This window comes from Mustela erminea, chromosome 1 (genome assembly GCF_009829155.1).
Source record: "Mustela erminea isolate mMusErm1 chromosome 1, mMusErm1.Pri, whole genome shotgun sequence".
Lineage (NCBI taxonomy): Eukaryota > Metazoa > Chordata > Mammalia > Carnivora > Mustelidae > Mustela > Mustela erminea.
The window spans coordinates 198,010,137-198,029,980 of record NC_045614.1 but is presented as its reverse complement, the minus strand read 5'-3'; the positions used below and the strand labels follow the sequence as shown (position 1 = coordinate 198,029,980).

At 32.3% G+C, this 19,844-nt stretch overlaps 1 protein-coding gene across 2 annotated transcripts in view; it reads right to left on the bottom strand.

The window, feature by feature from the left end:
• Window positions 1–19,844, bottom strand: part of NCAM2 (neural cell adhesion molecule 2) — a 515,285-nt gene that overhangs the window by 67,554 nt on the left and 427,887 nt on the right. The window lies entirely within an intron of this gene.

Genomic DNA, 19,844 nt, shown 5'->3' with positions numbered 1-19,844 from the left:
TGTTTTTTTGTATTTCACTTCAGTTATTCCCCACGTACATATGAATGACTTGAGGGACTATACCAGTGCAGTGTCCTTAAATTTTAAGAAGTTTATGTAAACAATCACCTCAGTTCAGCTAGATTTTTATTTCCTTTTGAAAAGTAGAATATGCATTTTTGTACATATCATATTGTGTTTCGAGATTCCATTAGTTGAAAAAGGATATACTCTCATCTTTTCAAGAATGACTAAAAACTTCTATGAATCATAATATATAACTTGCACGGGTATATATTTTAAGATATATAACACTTAAGAATTGATTCTGTGCAATAGATGATCTATATTGATATGTGTTGATGAAAAGCAGGAAGAAAAATTAATCAAATAATTATGTGGTTTGTGTGGGGCTTTTACTCAAGAGTATGTTGATGGCATATTTTAAGACCACGGCTCATCACTTCTGAAATTCAAAATTATTTTTCCTTATTGTACTGCTTTTGTGTTCTTTTTCATCATGAGTATAAACTGAATAAAAATCAACAATTTAACAAGTGAGTTTGAACTGACATGAGATTTTACACAAGAAGTGCATACTGTCTTTTGAAATCAAGTGGCATCCTTTTGATGTATATACTCTAGATAAAAACCTTGATTTAAAAACAGAACAGTTTCATCAAAGAATTTTTTTCTGCAAACAATTCATACTTCTTTCACTTCAAATCTATTTCTTAGCATATAAAATTATTCATCCAAGAAAAGTTCAAATGATATTTGTTCTCAGGATCCACTTAGTACATAAAATATGATAGATCTGTAATTATCAAACATCTCCTTCTATAGTCTAAAACAATAAGTTTTTGTAAAATACGAACTCTCTTGATGATTAAATGTAAACAGAGTATTATTTTTCACTTCTAAATAGACTAATTTCTCGAAATGTCTGTGCTCACAAAACTTTTAAAGCTACAAGCTTTTTCTGGCTTTCCGTTTTATTTAGGTTTTTTGGCATGGGTTGTGAGCTTAAGTTAAGCTTTTGTAATTAAATGCCACGACCCCCCACACCGTGCCTATAGAAACTTTAAGCTTTTTATAAACCTTAAATATAACCTCCTAATAACATACATATTTTTTTTTCTGTTACTGATTATGCTCCCTACTTTTGTATTTGGAAGCTTTTATTGTTTTATCGTTTGGAAACTTTTTATTGTAAGAATCAGGTGAGTAGGAAACACACACACACACACACACACGCACACATATATGGAGAGAGACACAGAGAGAGAGTGAAAGAGAGTCTCCATCCCTCACAGAGCCTACACATTTTGAATGCAAAGTAAGAATTCAATAAAGAGTTTTTAAATTGATATTTTTAAAAATATGCTAAATAAAACATCACTTTAAAAGAAACTGACCCAAAGTGGACACTGTTAAATCTATAGCTGGTATCCTTTATCACTTATTGACCTCACTCTTGTATTGCTGAACACTTAAAGCACATTTTATTTCTTCAAGAAAAACTTTTTGCTAGTGGGAAAAAAAAATCCATAACTCAAATCCCATTTGATGGTATTTCATTTCATACTTAGACTAGTACAGTTTGGTTGCATTCTACATTTTATAAATAAAAGGCAGCTCGGAAAGATCAACCAACCACTAAGTAGCAAAGCTTAGATTTAAACAAGATTCTGTCTTAGAGTTAAATCTTTTCATCTTCTCACAGCTGTATCATAGCCTAGAAAACCAGAGTACAGAAAGGAATTAAAAAAAAAAAAAATCCTCATAAACCTAAATGTAGAAAGATGTATTCTTTTCCCAAAGACATTAATTACATATAAAACTAAAAATGATAAGCTAACAAAAATGGTAATACTGCATATGACTTTTAAGATTTAATTTAAGCTATCAGAGAACACAATCTTTTAGAATAGTCTACTTATGTGTTTCTGGATTATCATCAGAAAGCACAATATAAATGTATGTTGATAATCTTCATAAATTCCTAGCACCGTAAGATAAGTACAACTCTGATTTTTTTTTTCTTTAGTTCACAGGAGCACGTTATAATAAAAGCAGAAATGCAATGATGAGAGATTCAGAGCAAAGTCAGCTCAGACTATCTGATCACTGAGTTCTGATTCTGAGCCCTCTCACTGCACAAGAGAGACATTTCCCAGATGGTTCTGTTTATTATAAATTTTAGCCAATTTTTTCTGTCTTACTTATTTTTAAAACAAATCAAACAGATTATTTCATATATCCCACCCAAGGCCATATATCCTTAGCCATTTTTCCAAATAATGAGGAGTGAGCTGGTTTTGCTCTATTATTTATGTTCTCTATTATCTCAACACACCGAACCATACAGACAGCTTAGAGATTCCCTTAAAATATAAGATTCAGAACAAAGTGCAACTTGGGCAGTTTTTCCCCCTAGTTACTTTTTAAAAGTTTTCTTTCTCTAATTTAAAGGAAGTTATATACTATTTTTTTAAACTCATAATGGCACTTAAAATTTCACCTAAAAAAAGTATGCTTTTCTGTAGTTAATTCAGACATCTCCACCAGTTCCCATCAGTTGCTTAATATTTTTCAATGAATCTCAGAACACAGAAACATTCTACTTTATCCAGATATTTTGGATTATGTATGATCCTTTCTTTATCTTGTTTAATACATATGTATTTCATTTTCCATCAAACTTAAATGTTTCAGGCAAATTATTGTGAATGCTTGCCATTCGTATTTTACAGATATCATATACCAAAACAATTTGTGACAAAAAATTATGTGTAAATATTTTGAGTATTTTATGAAAATATATTTCTATACAGCTAGTTTTAAAGGTATCAAATTATTTGACTTAGAGAATTTTGAATTTTTTTTGGAGAATTTAAATTATGAAGCAGATAATTATATGACCAGATATTCACATGTGTAATTCACTTATTTACGAACATTTCATATAAACTGAAGATGTTCGTCTGAACAATTCCACTGGACTCCCTCATGAAAGCTTTTAAAATAGTCATCTGAATCTTGTATTTTAAAGTTGAAAGAATGAATGTCTATAAATTAAAGTGTCAATGAACATGAAGAATTATAAATGGAAAGGGAGGATTCTAGGAAGGAAGTGGAGGAGGAAGCACCAAGAATCTTTTCTTTCCACCTAAACAACAATTGTATTGGCAGAATCTGCCTGCCTGATGTAAATATTCTGGAAACTCAGAGTCTATTAAAGGCTTGCAACTTCTAGGGGAGGATATAGATGGCAAATTGTGGTAAATTTTGGTCAATTTCAGCTGTTAGCTAGTAGCAGCTTCCCATTCCCACCCCAGACAAGTAGAAGGCAGATGCACAAACATTCTTGCAGCAGCCTGCACTCAGCATGTAGGAGTCAGGGGGATAAAAAAAGGACACTCTCTCCCAAATACCAGGGGTCTTGCTCTGATTTTTTTTTTAAGATTTTATTTATTTATTTGAGAGAGAGAGAGAGAGTGAGAGAGAGAGCATGAAAGGGGAGAGGGTCAGAGGGAGAATCAGACTTCCTGCTAAGCAGGGAGCCTAATACAGGACTGGATCCCAGAACTCCAGGATCATGACCTGAGCTGAAGGCAGTTGCTTAACCAGCTGAGCCACGCAGGCACCCTCTTGCTCTGATTTTGATTGCAGCTTTTGATCACAGAGATGCAGACAAGAAGGTGAGCAGCCATTGTTGTTGTACCTCTCCTCACTGTTGCATGCCCTACCTCCTCTGGCAAAAGTGACTTCCTAAGGATTTAAAGAACTAGTACCCTAAGAAGACCTTAAGTTAACATGAGTCTAATCCTTGGCAAAGACATTGCCTACAACAACAATAATTTAAAAAGAAAAATAAACAAGAATAATAAGAGTTAATGCAGGGGAAGGGGGAAAACTGATTTCCAGAGTTATCATCATATTATTAAATTCAAATGTCCAGTTGTTAACACAAATATCACAAGGCATGCAAAGAAATAGAAAATTATGGCCCATTGAAGGAAAAAATGTTTTAATCAACAGAAACCTTCCCTGAAAAATATCTCATGGTAGATACTTAGAAAAAAGACTTGGAACAACCATCTTAAGATGATCAAAGAACTAAAAGAAGGGGTGGAAAAGAAAACAAACAAACAAACAAAACAACAATTAAAAAAAAAAATGTATGGCCAAAATAAAGAGAAGGAATCTAAAAAGAATCCAAAAAGAAATTATAGAGCTTAAAAGTACAATAATTAAAATGAAAAATTTATTAGGAGGTTTCACAGGTAAATCTTAGTGAGCAGAAGAAAGAACCAACAAACCTAAAGATAGGACAATGAAAACTCTTGAATCTAAACAGAAAGGAAAAGAAAAAGAAGAAGAAGAAGACTGAAGGAAAATGATCAGAGCCTAAAGGACCAGTGGGACATGATTAAATGAGTCATAATCATACTGTGGGAGTCTCACAAGAAGAGTGTGAGAAAGAAACAAAGAGAATAATTGAAGAAATAATGCCTGAAAACTTCAGCCAGAAATGTAAACATCCAAGAAGTTCAATGAATTTCATAGTAGCAGAACTCAAAAAGTCCAACACCAAGATATATTATAATCAAATTTTCAAAAGCTGAAGAACAAGAGAGAATCTTGAAAGTAGCAAGAGAGAAGTAACTTATTATGTATATGGCATCCTCAATAACATTAGGCAATAACAAAAGGCAGAGGAATGGTTTATGCAAAGTGCTAAAGGGGAATAACTGCACTCTGTTTGACAAAACTATTTGTCAAAAATGAGGAATAAATTTAGACATTCTGGACAAACAAAAAATGAGTACTTTGTTACTCTGCAAGAAAGCTCAAAAGGAGTCTTGCAGTGTAAAATAAAAGGACACTAGACAATGCCTCAGAGTCATATGAAGAAATAGAGATCTCAATAAAGGCAATTACACTGGCAACTACAAAAGCTGGTACTACTGGAACAATGATTTGCAACTGTACTTGTGGTTTCCTACATGACTTTAGAGAATACATTAAAAAAATATTCTAACTTTAGTTTGTAACTCCAAATTTTGCTTTCTACAGAATTTAAGATATTAACACATTTAAAAGAATTATTGGTTCGTGTTCTTAGGCATGTAATGCATAAAGATGTAATTTTTTGATACCAACAACCAAAAAGGATGAGGATGAAGTTATAAAAGAGCAGAGTTTTTGTATTATTACTGAAGCTAAGCTAGTATAAATTCAAATTAAAGTATTATAACTTTAGGATGTTAAATGAAGTTCCCATGGTAACCAAAAAGAAAATAGCTATAGGATAGGCACAAAAACAAATGAGACAGGAATTTAAACATTTTACCACACACACAAAAAAATGACTAAACAAAAGAAGACAGTAATGTGGAAAATAAAGGACAAAAATGAATCTGTAAAGCATAAAGAAAACAAGTAGCAGAATGACAGAAGTCCTCCCCTTATTGGTAATTACTTTAAATGTAAATGGATTAAACTCTCCAAACAAAAGACAGAGATTGGCAGAATGACTAGAATCATATTATCCAACTATTCGCATCTTAGATCCAAAGACAAATAGATTGAATGTAAAAGGATGGAAAAAGATTGTCCATGTAAATAGTAACCAGAAGAGACCAAGGCTGATTATACTAATATCAGAGAAAACAGACACTTTAAATCAAAAAGCATCTGAGCAGACAAAATGGAAATTACATTAATAGAAGTTTCAATACAGGAAGAAGATATAACAATTATAAACACACACATGTTACTGATAGACCATCAAAATACATGTGAAGGAAAAACTGACAGAAATGAACATAGAATTTCTGTCAGTTTTTCCTTCACATGTATTTTGATGGTCCAATAATATTTGGAGTCTTTAATACTCCACTCACAATAATGGAACAACTAGATTATTCTTAACTTCACATAAGATATTTTCCAAGATAGACCATATATTAGGCCACAAATTAAATCTCAACAAACTTTAAAAGTTATATATAAAATAACTTTTCTAACCATAGCAGTAGGATGTTAGAAATCATTAATAGAAGGGAAATTTTAAAAAATCACAAAATAATGAAAATTAAACATTGCATACTTAAATAAACCAATGAGTTAGAGAAGAAATCACAAGGGTAGTTAGAAAACACTTAGAGATGAATAAAAATGAAAACATCATGTATAAAAAACTAATGGGCCACAGCAAAAGCGGGACTCAGGAGGAATTCATATCTCTAAATGCTTACATTAAAAAACAAGCAACATCTTGGGGTGCCTGGGTGGCTCAGTGGGTTAAAGCTTCTGCCTTCGGCTCAGGTCATGATCCCAGGGTCCTGGGATCAAGCCCCACATCGGGCTCTCTGCTCCTCAGGGAGCCTGCTTCCCCCTCTCTCTTTCTCTGCCTGCCTCCCTGCCTACTTGTGATTTCTGTCTCTCTGTCAAATAAATAAAATCTTAAAAAAAAAAAAAAGAAAAAAGAAACAAACAACATCTCAAATCAGCACCTTAACTTTACAACTAAAAGAATTAGAAAAAGAAATGACTAAACTCCAAGCCAGCAGAGTTAAGAAAATGAGAACAATTAAGACTGATAAAAATGAAACAGAAAAGAGAAAAATAATGGAAAGTTGATTCTTCAAAAAAAGATCAAGTTAAAAAAAACTTCAGCTACATAAGCTAAGACCAAAAAAACAAACAAAACAAAACAAAACCCTAAAATTAATAAAACCAGAAATTAACCGGAGACATTACTACAAATGCTACATAAATAAAAAGGATTATGAGACTACCATGAACAATTGTATGCTGATCAATTGGATAACCTAGATGAAAAGAACAAATTTCTAGTTACACAAAACCTAGCTACACAAAGACTAAATTATAAAGTAACAGAAAATCTGAATAGACCTATAACCAATACAAAGATTGAATCAGTATTCAAAAATCTCCTGACAAAGAAAAACCTTGGACTTAATAGCTTCTGATGAATTCTCATCAAACATTTGAAGAAAAACTAATACCAGGGTGCCTGGGTGCCTCAGCTGGTGGTGTCCAACTCTTGATTTGGCTCAAGTCATGCTCTTAGTGTTCTGGGATTGAGCCCTGCATTAGGGTCATAGCTCAGCACGAAGCCTGCTCCAGGATTTTCTCTCTCCTCTGTGCCTCCCCCATTCCTCTTTCTCACATACATAAATCTTAAACAACAAAAAAAAAGACAAACTAATACAATTTTTTCTCAAAAATTCCTTAAAGAAAAATGAAGAGGAAGGAACACTTCCTAACTCATTCTATGAAGCCAGCATTAACATGATACTGGATTGAGATAAAACACTACAAAAAGAGAAAGAAAGATAGAAAGAAAGAGAGAAACCACAAATCAGTATCCTTTATGAACAGTGATACAGAAATCCTCAATAACATACTAGAATCCAAATTCAGTGGCATATTAAAAGGTTTGTAAACCATGACCAAGAAGAATTTATTCCTAAAAAGGATGTTTCACATACAAAAATTAAACAATGTAATACAACACAATTATAGGATAAAGGGAAAAATATATATATCAATCATCCCAATTGATGAAAAAAAGCATTTGACAAAATTTAATACCCTATCATGATAAAAACACTAAAAAAACCCCAAGGAATAAAAAGTAAATACTTCAGCATAATAAAAGCCATATATTAAAAATTTCCAGTTAATCATACTTAATGGTGAAAGATTAAAATTTGTTTCCTCCAGAATCAGGAATCAAGGAAAGGATGCCAGCTTTTACCACTTCTATTTAACATAGAACTGGAATTTCTAACCAAAGCAATTAGGCAAGAAAAAATTTTAAAAAGCATTTAAATTAGAGAGAAGTAAACTTATCTCTGTTCACAGATGATGTGATCTTATATGTAGGAAATTCTAAAAGTTCCACAAAAAACTTTCAGAACTAAAAAAATGAATTCAGTGTAATGAGAAGATAAAAAGTCAACACTCTAGAATCAGTTGCATTTATGTACACTAACAATGAACAATCTAAAAAGGAAAATTCAGAAAACAATTCCATTTTGATGGCATCAAAAGTAATAAAATACTTAGAAATTAACTCATGAAAGAAATTAAGATTTGCAGAACAGAAACTACAAAATATTTTTGCAAAAATTGTGGGAAAGAAGTTAAAAGAGATATTAATAAATGGAAATATATCCCATATCCATGTATTAGAATGTTTACTATTATTAAAAATGTCAATAGTACTCAAAGTCTTAAAGATATAATATGTAGGAAAGCAACCCCACCAATAAATGAGGGGGTAAAATAATGCTCCCCTAGACAGGAGATCACATGTCTTGAACTCCAAATCCAAAGTTCATACTATGTGTGGCTGTGTCACAGAACTCAGTTGTGAGGATGAAGATCTCTAGTAAAACGATCTAAATTGAAGCAGTTTTACAGAGCTCACTAGTTTTTCTATGATGTGATAAGTATCCTAACTGTTCACTGATCTGCCCAATATCCAGAACTGCATAGGAATGTTCTATGACCTAAGGAGTTCTTCTTTCTTTAATCTTAGGTGAGCTAGTACCAGGTTTTATGGAACAGCTTATTCTATAATATTAGCACCCAGAAAAGCTAGCAGAATCTTTGAAAACTCCAAAGAAAGGGAAAAACAACCAACTTGCTTAGATGGTTCCATTTAATTTAGCCTGGACACAGTCAAACTTCATAGAAGTTTGGGAAGAGTTAATAGCTATGTAATTTTATTTGAGTAAAAGCAAACCTAATAATTAAGTAATCCATTTATTCATCTCAGGTGATGTAGAAGATTCAAAGGTCCATACACTATGTTACACAGGCTCTCAGCTGTGTAATCAAGATGGGTAAATGTCACTTGTGTCTTAATACTTACGTTATGAGGTGAGAAGCTGCCAAATACTAGTTAGTATAAGCAATAATTACTATAGAATTTCAAAGGAATGTAAAAATATTTCTACTAAAAAATAAACCCTTACCAAAAAGGTCAAATTTATATTGGACCTTGATGGATGGACAGGAAAGAGTAGACCGCATAACGTAAACTCAAGCATGGCCATAAGAATATAGAATGTGTGTATGCCACAGTGAGTGGGCAGGCTTTGATGGGCTATGTATTTATTTAGTGTTTTTTTAATTTAGTTTTTTTCAGTTTTCCAAGATTCATTGTTTATGCACCATACCCAGTGCTCCATGCAATACATGCCCTCCTTAATACCCACCACCAGGCTCACCCAACACCCCCCCACTACTCCCCTCCAAAACCTTCAGTTTGTTTCTCAGAGTCCACAGTGTCTTGTGCTTTGTCTCCCCCTCCAATTTCCCCCAACTCACTTCTCCTCCCCATCTCCCAATGTTCTCCATGTTATTCCTTATGCTCCACAAGTAAGTGAAACCATGTGATAATATTTAGTGATTTCTAGAAAGGGCAGTGAGAAAAATCAAAGCAGTACATTATTAATGTACATTATTAATCAGAACTCCATATATAGAAAAAAGAAAAAACACAGGAAATGGCAAGAATATGAAAAGTAAGAACATTGTCTGCATGGTCCATACATGATGCAAAAGAGTTGAGAACCAGAGTACTGTCAGTCTCTGAAACCATTTATGATCATGCCAGTCCATGATGGCCATCCTGCCTATATGATGGCATTACTGAAGAAGGCCTTAGAATCTTCCCAGTAATAGAAGAATCTTGAGCCACTTAGTACATAAAGGAAAAGCTCTGTACTCCTGCTTAACTTTGAGAATATTTATATACTATAATACAGAAAATGCTGTTCATAATGATGAACTTTTTAACAATCAAAAAATCAAATAATGCTTATTTAGTAAAGTGAATTATTTTAGGCATGATTTAAAAAACTTTAGGGGTATAAAATTTAAACATATCTTCTAAGATTTCCTATTAGTTAAATTCAGTATTAAAATAACTACAATGGTCACCCCACTGTGATTCTTCACTAGAATTAAGAAAAATTTATGTGTTATACTCAAGGAAAAATCATATTTATACTGAATATTAAAGTGTCCAAAAATGTGTGTGTTTGAGCAGTGAGATGGACTTTTATTTTTTTTAAGTTTCTACTAACCAATGAATACTTCTTTTTCCTGTGGATTAAATATCTATAAAACACTCATGAAATATTCATGTTTCTTTTCTCACTACTCACAAATATCTTATGTAAATTAATTTCATTTCTTCATACCACTTATTTCTCTGATTTATAAAATTATATACATACAGAAGAGTTCATTAATTTTATTGAAAATTTAAAAATCATTTGTATAGAAGCTCTTTTTCTCATTATAACAGATACCAGGCTAAGTACAGAATTATGAATGAATTGGGGTCTTCATATTGGTATATGTGGGGAAGATTCCAGCATACAAATAATTTTACTTAAGGGTGGTATTTCACTCAATTTCTCTCTTAGCCTTGTTTTCTGTGTATTTCCCGTATGTTTTGATTTATATAGTTTAAATTCAGTAAGATTGCTATTAAATATAAATTTCTGATTTAGCTCATTTTTTTTAACAGGCACAATGAAAACAGTCCAAGGTATTCTTGTTTTCATTTTTAACACACAGAATTCTACTCATTATATTCAAATTAGAACAAATTTCCTTTCACTAAAAATACAGAATTAACATGGATTACTTTTATCTCCCTTTCTTTGAAATTCACAAGAGTTTATTGCCCTTGTATTTAAAATAGATGATTTTTATAGTCAATTTCTCTTTTACCATGTGAAATATAGTCATTAAAATGATAACCATTTTTCTTCAGACACATTTATGTTGGAAATAGTGTAATTGTAGAAAGTATTCTTTGTAGAGAATTTTTAAAAGCACTAGACTATATTAAGATTATAAAATCTGCAGTAGTTTAGAGCTAATCTTAAATAATGATTACTTAATATTGTTTCTAAAACAGTAAAACTGAGTAGTAAACTATTTGGTAATCCAGTGTCACCCAGGCTACTGTAAATAACATGGATTAAAGAAACATTGGAATAAAAATCTTAAGTGTACTTTGAAATGATGTTATAATAACTTTTAGGTATTGGTAAACTGCAGAAAAACTACAATCCTTCTACAGAAAAAACATTCCTACTATAACAGAAAAGAGTTATGTTTCATAGATTACTTAAAAAACAAACAAGCTAATCCCAAAACCCTCTCAGACCCTTTCCATCACAGCTGGTAGCCAAAAAGTTTGTTGAGACCTGGTATGTTCTAGCATTGCACACCTGAAGTAACTATCATGTTCATGTCATTGGGCCACATGAACTCTTCACTCATTAATTAGAAAAGATGCCTGCCAATATATCACCAAATAAAAGAAAATTTATGATAATATGTGTTTCAAGAACACAGACAAAAACACACACAAAGGTAAAAGGAAAAAAAAAAAAACCCTTTTATTGGTAAAAGGGACCATTGTGTTTAGTTGATGGACAGAAAAGCAGAAGACAAAGATCTAAAAGGATGATCATGTCATTTGTCATGCAGGGACATCTTCTGAGGTGCATTTCCAAAAAAACAAAAGCAACAACAGAAATTTTTTAAAAAGTTTTAAGTAACAAAGGCATATCAATTCTTTCTTTCATTATTTTTAGTGGCAACGTAACACAACATAGAAAATTCCTGATAAATTTCTGAAAGTGATGCATTTGAAGCAATACATTTGTGGGCTTACTCTAACTTTAGTTGAGATATGATGCTCATTCTCATTATTTTCCTTCTGTATTTTAAATAATCACTAGCCTTCTTTTTAAGTAAGAACAAAAGCAAAAAGGTTTTAAATTCAATAATGATCCCAGAAAACATTTATAGGCAATGACTTTAATACAGTGGTTCTAATGACAATGTTACTTTCTGAGTTACAATTCATAACAAAAGAAGCCCAACTCTGTATATTTTCACTACTAAAATTAGTTAATAATTTAATGGAAATAAATCTGCTCTATTATGTTATTATTCACTCTGTTTATATAGCATTGTTTGTATACAGTATGTTCCTCAATTACCACTGAAGAATCCAGAAGCTGTTGAATAATCTGAAATCTATTGCATGATTAGTGGGCTTTTGAACAAAAAATTTTTGAGTGAAAATAAAATAGCATGTTTTTCAATAAGGAGCTGGTTGTATTAATTTACCTTTTGGATTTTAACAGGTTCTTTTACACAATGTAAAAATATCTACCAATAGGCAGAGCTGCCTTATTGAATAATTTCCATGGGGTTCCACTTACATCATAGTCTATGTAAATATTTCTTGTGGTTGTATATTATACAATATATGCAAATTTACGCTGTGTGTATCCATATCCGATGGTCTTTGTTATCCTGGGTATTGTTGGGAAAACTGCCAAATTTTGGAGCTTAATCTATATTTAAAATTTCTACTTAATGTGCATGTGAAGCTGGTCAGTTTCCAAGAAAACTGAGAATATTTTTGCCTAGAAGCTGCTCAACAGAACAGAAAGCTTAGATAATTAATTATATGTACTAATCATTAGTAACATTGATATGCTCATTTTTCTTGAAAGTATAATTTTCAATACTATGTCATCAATATATAAAAAAGTTAATTTAATATTGTCTGTTTTAAAAATTGAAAAAACTCACATATAAAAATATAATGTTACATCAGAAATTATAAAAATCTGTATATGAAGATGAGATGATAGAGAGGTAAACTAATTAGACTTACAGAAGTTTTAGAAAAGTTTCAATAATTTTAAGTCCAAAAGGATACAAAACTGGATGATCATCAAACATTTAAACAATTGTACTCTCTTGCCCTTTCCTCAGATTTAAGAGAACATGAATTCCTCTCTCTCACCTCAACAGAAGATGGAAGGTCTATTATCTGGATAAGTGGGACCGAAAAAGTTTTGTATGTTGGAATTCTAAACATGAGGGATCATGGAGTTGATTTGCTGGGCAAACTTTGTGGGCAGCATATGACACCATCTGACAGAAGCTACTTTTCCACAGTGCCTTGGTAGCCAGGTATGCCAATAATAACTGAACAGCCTCAAAATGATATCTTAAGATTGTTACTATTTCACAGATCTCTGTTGATGGGGAAGTTAGAAACCCATCTGATGTCAAGGGTTAAAAAACCCTGTCTTTGCACAGAGCTTAGGGGTGATTTTTTTCTTACTTTTAAATGCACATATTCAGGCAAGGATTACCAATACTTGGGGAATGTCTCCAATGTGAATAAGAACGAAACAAACAACAACAACTACAAAATAAGTCTAGGAAAAGAAAACCAAATTATGGAGCAAAAATAATTCTGAAAATGAAATGTCATTACAATTATCAGAGAGAGAAGAGAAGATATTGCATACATGATTTAACAATTTTAAGAACAAGAGGTAAATGAAAAAATATAATTGTTAAAATTTTAGAGTAGAGTAAAAGATAAATGTAGAGACAATAAGAAAAACTCGAAACAGGAAGATTGAAAAAATGCTAACATTTGATCAAGAAATTCTAATACAAAGCAATGGGAAAAAATTACAAAATAATTGTGCCAAAATCTGCCATACCTCCGAAGGGCATTAATGTCCAGTTTTAAAAGCTAAACAATTATCTCAGGCGAATAATGTAAAAGCACACTTTGTAGGCTGTATCAAGCCAGCTGCACTAAGATAAAGAGACTAGGGTTTGGGGTCGATGGGAAGATGGCATAGCATGGAAGTGATTCATAGGGAAAAATTAAAACATGGAGAAACGAGGTGCTGTAACACGCTGTTTGTACAGGGAAATTCCATGCATGTAATAAATAAGCTTTTCATTGTTGATGTGGAGCCTCCTCCTGAATCTATATAAATAATATTAAGTTCATGATTTTGGAATATTCAGACCAGAAAGTTTCTTTATTCCAAGAGAGCTGCTGGTGCCATTGAAGTTAGGGCTACCCCTTTGAGACAAAGGAAGGTACTGGGAATTAACATCTCTTTGGTTGCATCAAAATCCTTTTTTGCATTTGATCTATTAGTCTTTATTCTATTCCAATTTAAGCTCCTACTTAAAATCAGTCTGTGGACCTTTCAGGCACAGGCATATGACTTATAAATCCAAACCTGTATTTCAAAACAGACTTGGAATACCTCCTTCACAAAGCTGAAAGTGGATTTCTCTACCATACAAGTCTGATTTTTTTCCCTTCAGATTTTAATTAAAATTGAACTAAAATTAAAACCTGGGTAAAAAGTTTGGCATTATATGTAATAATGAAGCACGTACATAACTTTAATCACAACATTTGCAAACTAAATGCTATAATGTTAAAATTACTATCTGCAGATTAAAATATACACACTGCAATTGCATCCTGCAAAGCCATATTGAAGGTTTAGCGAAATTATGCAATGAAAGAACTGAAAGTCCAACTGTGAACTTATTTCCAAATTGTAGTCAGTTATTACATCCTTTGATTAGTAAAAATGGTGAGAATTTGAATAAGTTTCTAATGAATGTCCCATTTAGAAAATGCCACTATTTTCAAATAAAAATTATCTCCCTTATTTTCAAGAACAAAGAGAAATTCTACTATAACCTTAGGCCCAAATAAATCACAGCATGTAATAATCTAGTTGAGATTGAAAGGACATCTATGTGTGATTCTAGCTGGCTAAACATTTTACAAATTAAAAGACATAGATTATGCTATCTGAGAGAATTGTTCTATGCTCTGATAAAAAGAACTTGATATTTTAAAATGTTAATTTTTCATTTTTATTTTGAATATCAAAAAACGAGTAGCTGTTTTGCAAGATTATTATCTTCTCTTCATTTGTGCCCAATGAGGTATATAGAACATGCTTACAAAGTGTTAAATGATAGGGTAATGAAAATGTCATATATCCCTCCCAATCAAAAAGTCTTGCTACACCTGTGACACGTATTTTTCACTCAAAATTAAATGTCAGAATGACTCACATTCGAAGTTTGAATAGTTCAAGTTGTTGATATCAGATTTGTTCACAACTCTCCCCATTTCAAATTTAGTTTTGTATCACAGCAATGATTGGGATGATCAGTAAGACTTCAGCTAAACCTTGAAGAAGATAATAACTGGTCTAGACTGCAAATGCACCCTAAACCTAGGGCCAGGTGCAGAGTGAGCAGGTGAAATTCACAGGAAATTAATTAATGAGTTATTTAGGATCAGAATCTACTAATAGAAATTTTTTTTTTTTTTTTGGCTAAAATTTTCTTGCTTATGCCACCACAATCAAGCAAGAACAGATATTTACTTCTAGGTAGAAGTAGATATATGAATAGTATACAATGCATTATAGATTTTATGAGCCAAGAAAAATAAATGAATGTCAACTGAACTTACGTAAATTAAAATAAATAAATAAAACCATGTCTAGGGTAAGAAGTCACAGCTGAAATATTCACAACCACGACTTTTTCACAGATAAACCTAAATCTGTCTTCTAACAAATGCCTCAAAGCCCATGAGTACAGCTATGCTTACAAAACTCAAACTTTAAGATGAATTATCAGTTCAAACTATAAAACAAAGGCACAAAAAAAGCATTTCTTCACCATTCAAAACTATGTATGTGCTTTAAGAGATGCCTTCAGAATTTCAATATGATTACCTACACAACCAAAAAATCAAGTCTTTTAAATACGCTAACAATTATACACGCCGTTTCCAAAATTCTTTTTAAATGCACATATAATCTCATAGGAAAGGAAGGCAAACTCTGAAATATGAAAAAATGATGTGAATGGGGAAACCTGAAGCTAGAGGAGCAATTATGTAATTACTTTTCTATCAGTTATTGCAGTCTTGTTGAAAACCTCGCTGATACTCAAATAGCTGAGAGCTTTTGCACAGATCTGTAATATAGAAGATTGGGTTTGAATGTCCTCACTGGGGAAAGAAGAGGGAGATGTGAAACTTGGATCTCTTCATGGACCCAGGAATGCCAAAGTCCTTAGAAGAAAGTAAAACCGTGGGTTAGAAAAATTTTGTTTGGCTTGGCCTTGAGCCAAATCCCAATTCGGCAAAGGGGGTTGGATAAAAACTTCTTGAAAATTAGTTACTATAAACCGGTTCTCAGAGCACAGAAAATCTCAAATGAAGAAATTAATTTAAGGTGCTCTGGTGCTTCCACCTTTGGAAAGTTCCAGGGCAACTACCTGAAGCAAAAGATTATCTTTTGTGGAAGAAGCCCCCAAACTCCATGATCCTAGTAAATAAGATTAACAAACTATGAGATCACAATTAAATCATAAAATATACTACTAAACAGACCACCATAAGTGAGATACTGCTGAAACATACAATGAACAAATATAGCTTATATACATTACAACTATGATCATTAAAATCTTGATAGAGTTTTAATGGGAGATATAAGTGAATCATGAATTAGTGAACTAGTAGAACAAAAATAACATGGTAAAGGAATGAAACAAAAAAATCTAGGGAAAGAGATATGATAGTCTAATATCTCGAATAACAAATGTAGCATGTAACTTGGATTAACAGAATAAATGAATAGAGAGAATGAGGGAAGAAATAATATTCATATCAAGATACCCAAGTTAATGATAACATTTTCCAGAATTGATGAAAGAGATGGATCTTTAGATTGAGGAATACCAAGAACCTCAAACAGAACAAATGAAGAGCTCTACATTAGGACAAGTAACTAAACCTTAAGATACCAAATTAAAGTAGATATCACAAAACCAGCTTAAGAAAAAAGTCAAAATATTTACAAAGAAAGGACAACTTCCAGCAGACTTTAAAATAACAAGGGAAGACAGAGAGGGTAAAATATACTCTTTAGATCACCAAAGGAAAGTAATGATCAAGCTGGAATTATATACTCAGCTAAACTATAATTTGAGAATAAAGTCAAACTAAAAAAACATTTTTAAGATACTTTTCTTTAAAGAAATTAATGAAAGCTATGGATCTCCCTTCCAGATAATTATAAAGTTGAAGACAATTTTTAATATTTTCACTATTGTTAAGCTTGCCCTCTGCTCCAAGTCATTGAACTTTCACCCTTAAATCAAGCTGCATTAGACAGCTGTGTACTGGGCCCACATTCTTTAGATCCTTTATAATAATTTTTTACTAAATTGTTCTTATATCTTTGTATTGCATTGAAGCACAATGTTTCCATTGAAGGAACTATGTAATTATTTCTCTCTCAATTATAATCCTTTTGAAACCATCAATGACTACATCATATAATCACAACTCATATGTACGCAATGCTATCATACATATTCTGGATCCTATAGACTAGTCAACTATACATATATGGGGTGGAATGAAGAAACATCTTTAAAATGTCCAACTTTAGCCATTCTGACAGGTTGTCCTTCTTTCTTTTTTCTCTCTCTCCCCATTCCTGTCCCTTCCTTCCTGCTTTCTTCTTCTCTAAAAAGAAACTTTTAAATAATAGTGATATTTCAACTTTCTAATTCATATTTAACTTGCTCAGACAAATTATTCCCTAAATTCCTATATAACTCCTTCCACTAGCTATTTAAAATGTATTGCCAACAAACACAAACATATACACATTACACATTATATATATTTTAATATTATAAAAATTATTTATATATAAATATATTTAAAATTGTATAACATACTTTCAAATTTTAAACACACACTTATGTGTGTGTATACACACACACACACACATATATACAAATATATTTATAAAATGGGTCATATTCATACTTTACAAGGCAGTAATTTTTGTTCCACTTTCTCAACTCTTAACTGAATAGAGGGAAAAAAGGTGCATAGCAGTCAACAGAAAGGTTTTGGAATCAGATTTCCTGTTAGGTTTCAAATTTTAGCTCTATTATTTACCCATATTACCTTTCAGATAAGAAGCTAAACTTTATAGTCTCAGTTTTCTCCTTTATATAGTTAGTCCTCCGCTTTATACTCTGTAAAATAGAAGATACTGATAATACCAAATTCTTTAGTTTGTGCTCAAAGTCTATTGATTTATTTTCAGTTCTTAACACGGCGACTAAAATAAAATAAATATTTATGAACTATGAACTGATTTGTGTTCTTTCTTATATATAAGTTTTATAAACATAGAAATCTGCTTCTGAAGCATGGATACCCGGAGTAACAAAACAGGATTTGGAACATGAACAACTCCATCAGATCAAGGCAATTATAAATCCATAATTGTGTTGTAGCTTTGTAAGAAGTCTTGGGAGAATCTTTTAAACTTCTTCACCAGGGTGGAGGGGTGAGGTGTGGCAATATTATTCTGCCAAGTTTAATTTCTCTAATATTCAGGGTTTTTTTTTAAGATTTTTTTTATTTATTTGACAGACAGAGATCACAAGAAGGCAGAGAGGCACGCAGAGAGAGAGAGAGAGAGGAGGAAGCAGGCTCCCTGCTGAGCAGAGAGCCTGATGCGGGGCTCGATCCCAGGACCCTGAGATCATGACCCGAATGGAAAGCAGCGGCCCAACCCACTGAGCCACCCAGGCGCCCCTAATATTCAGTTTTAACGTTACTTTTCTTCATGGTTGTGCAAAGCACACACTTGGAATGTTCTGTAGTGTCCGAAATAATTCATTTGTCTTTCTGTCTCTCATCTTTCACTTCTCTTGTTTACTCTCTTAAAAAATAGTGTTCTTGAATCTAAGATAAGGGTTTCTTCACTAAAGTCTCAGAACTCATTTGCTCATTCTTTTGGGGTACGTCTTCTCTCCTGAACCACATAGCATTTGCACAAAAAAAACCCAGTATGTATCCAAATCTTGTCATCATTAAACAAACAAACAACAACAACAACCCCCCCCCCAAAAAAAACCACAAAACACAAAATACAGTAAGAGCTGACATGTCTGGGGGATATTATCTGAAGTGTGTAGTAAATGACTATGACAGATTAATGAATATTTCTGGCACTTCTATCAAAAACCTGTAGTTACTCTCAGTGAAAATGCAACTAGGGGGTGTTGAGACAGGTGAAACTAAAATGATTTTATCTGTTCTGTCTCTGCTGTCCACTAGGGCAGTTTTTCACAGGAGGGCTCATGCTTTTCTTCACAGAACAGCTCATGCCTTTTACAGAGCCCTTACACTAGGCATCTTAGGATCAAGCCAGAGCCAGCACCAGCAGAGGAGGGACACTACAGAACAATAGTTTCCTCACTATTTTCTTTACTATCCTTTTGGACTATGCAATGTAGTTCTATATTCCAACAGAGTCTCCCTCTTGTAATTAATTGTCATTTCCTACTTTAGCTTCTTCCTATAATGGGAAAACAAATCACATTTTCACAATGATGAAATTCTGCATGTGAAAAGAAGTGCTGTAAATTGTTTTAACTTCTTAAAATTAGCTTATTCCATTACTTGAAAGACCATAATTTGTAGGAAAACTTGAGTTTTCAAAACACAATTTTGAAATAAATTTTAGTAGACAGGTAATTTTTATAGATGGTTTCATATATATATATATATACATATATATATATATGATTTTTACATTTTACATTTTTGTACTTCTACCTTTTACAACATGACTTTTCTACTTATGGAAGACATCTTACAAATAAATTAAAAAACAAAACACATTTCAGAATATCCAGCCATCAAATCTGACATGTCAGTAGTTGTTTCTCCACCACCAAAATTCTACATACTAAATTTTCTCTCCAAAAATCGAACTTTGGTGAGTCTGTTAAACTCTTCTATCCTTATTAAAGATGAAAACTTTTCCACTCTGTATTAAAATTATTCCTAAGAAGAAAAGGGCAGTGGAAATGTCTTC